Source organism: Tenrec ecaudatus, chromosome 12 (genome assembly GCF_050624435.1).
Source record: "Tenrec ecaudatus isolate mTenEca1 chromosome 12, mTenEca1.hap1, whole genome shotgun sequence".
In the NCBI taxonomy this organism is placed as follows: domain Eukaryota; kingdom Metazoa; phylum Chordata; class Mammalia; order Afrosoricida; family Tenrecidae; genus Tenrec; species Tenrec ecaudatus.
The window spans coordinates 114,804,792-114,806,781 of NC_134541.1; the positions used below are offsets into that span (position 1 = coordinate 114,804,792).

Genomic DNA, 1,990 nt, shown 5'->3' on the forward strand with positions numbered 1-1,990 from the left:
TGCAAGAATGATGTAAAAACATTGCAGATGATCTACACTGACACTTTTCAGCTGTTAACCTTTCGTCACTTTTTTCCCAATTCTATCAAACAATGTGAGCATTACCTGTTATAATTTACATATGGTAAACAAAGCTGGTGTGGACATCCTCAGAATGCTATACACATTTATAAAAAATTGCTAATATTATCCTAACCACTTTTTAAAAAACTATCCCCCCCCCAAAAAAACCCTAAAAGGTAGTAGATGTAGAATTTGAACAGGAAGAAACAAACATTGACAATAGATTGGAGTTTTCTTTTCCCCAAGTATCTAAATCATCACCTGGACCACTGTCTTGTGAAACCCAAGAATTCTGAATTCTCTTCACTAGTCTGAAATAAGTCCAGTAGGGATTGTGCTGATGAGCTAGAAATCCCCTCTTTTTTCTTGTGCAATAAGAAATTCAGTTTTTTTTCTTCTTATCTAATCAAATCCCATATTTGGTTCCAGATTTTCTTTTTTATTTCTTCCTAATAATAATTTCACGTTCCCGTGGCTTTTACTTGGAGGGAAACTATTTTCTTATGGTTACACTCATTGGTTTCCCCGGGAGGGTCATGGGATGGAGATTTTAAACTGTTCATTGGTATCAGACCAGAATCATGACCAAATATTGAACTAAGGTCCTTTTCCTTCAAGTCCTTGCCTGTGTCTGACTTGTTCATTGAGATGCCCCATTAATGTCCTTATTGAACTTGGAAATGTGTGGAGAAGTCTACATGGACAATGATTCATCTTAAGTTCTTCCACTTTATTTTTGTTTGTAATTGATTTATGATCAGAAACATCAAGACTATGTTTCTGTTTATTTTTCTGGGAAGGCCATTGTCTAAAATTCTGCTTTATGTCATTTTCATCTATATTTAACATGGAACCATTATTTGTCATTTCTTAAGTCCTCTTGATTCACTGGAAGGGCAAGATACGGGTGCTGAAGAAAACTTGGCCCACCAAGTGAGGCTGAGGTGAGCATGCTACCATGAATTGTGTCTGACTCCATTACTTCACTCTCTCTTCTACCTCTCATTCTCTCGGCGACTTTACGATAATCTTTATTTATTATCGCTGTACAATTGCGCCTACTGGACCTATGATGATGTGTCAGGGGCTGGTTTCCCTGACAGTTCAGGTTCGTGGATTTCTTTACACAGAAGAATCTACTACGTCTCCTTTAAAGGATCATCTCCCTGAGGCCCTTTTGAGGAGCAGGTTACCATTCTAGCTGCTCTTTCGGTTTGGCCTCCTTCAGGACAGTTGTAGCAAGAGGAAAAACCTCAGGACAGTTGTAGCAAAAGGACACACTTTCTAGGTGTGTCCCTCCTTTGGCAACATTCGTGTTCTAATGAGTTCTCGCTGTAGATCTGAACCATTGATAAGCAAGTTGCAGGCGGTGAAGGCTGCATTAGCTATAATTTTATAGCAATAAAAAGCATGAGTGACAGCTGAAATGCTCTGCAATCACAAGTGCACGTCGCAAGCATGCGTTCATGCTTCTACACGGTTGTTTGAGGCCATCAGGCTGGTTCTGACCCGTAGCTCTCCCATGTAGAGCACAGTAAACGCCGCCCGGCCCCATGCGTGCGTGCCCTCCTCGAGACTCCTGCTATGTTTGCCTCCATTGTGGCAGCCACGGTGTCGGTGGATCTCCTGTGGCTCGCTCTCTTTTTCAGCCTCTTTTCCAGGGCTGGTGACTCCGGATAACAGGTCCAGCGTCCACGAGACGATAAAGTCTCACCATCTTCACTTCTCAGGAGCATTTTTTAAAAAAAACATTGTATTAGGGGCTCATACAACTCTTATCACAATCCATACACATATATACATCAATTGTATAAAGCACAACTGTACATTCTTTGCCCTCATCATTTTCAAAGCATTTGCTCTCCACTTAAGCCATTTGCATCAGGTCCTCTTTTTTTTCCCTCCCTCCCCGCTCCCCCCTCCCTCA

At 41.3% G+C, this 1,990-nt stretch overlaps 1 pseudogene; it reads right to left on the bottom strand.

The window, feature by feature from the left end:
* Positions 1 to 232: 232 nt before the first annotated feature.
* On the bottom strand, positions 233 to 1,069 carry LOC142422878 (protein DBF4 homolog A-like; annotated as a pseudogene).
* Between the last annotated feature and the right edge of the window lie 921 nt (positions 1,070 to 1,990).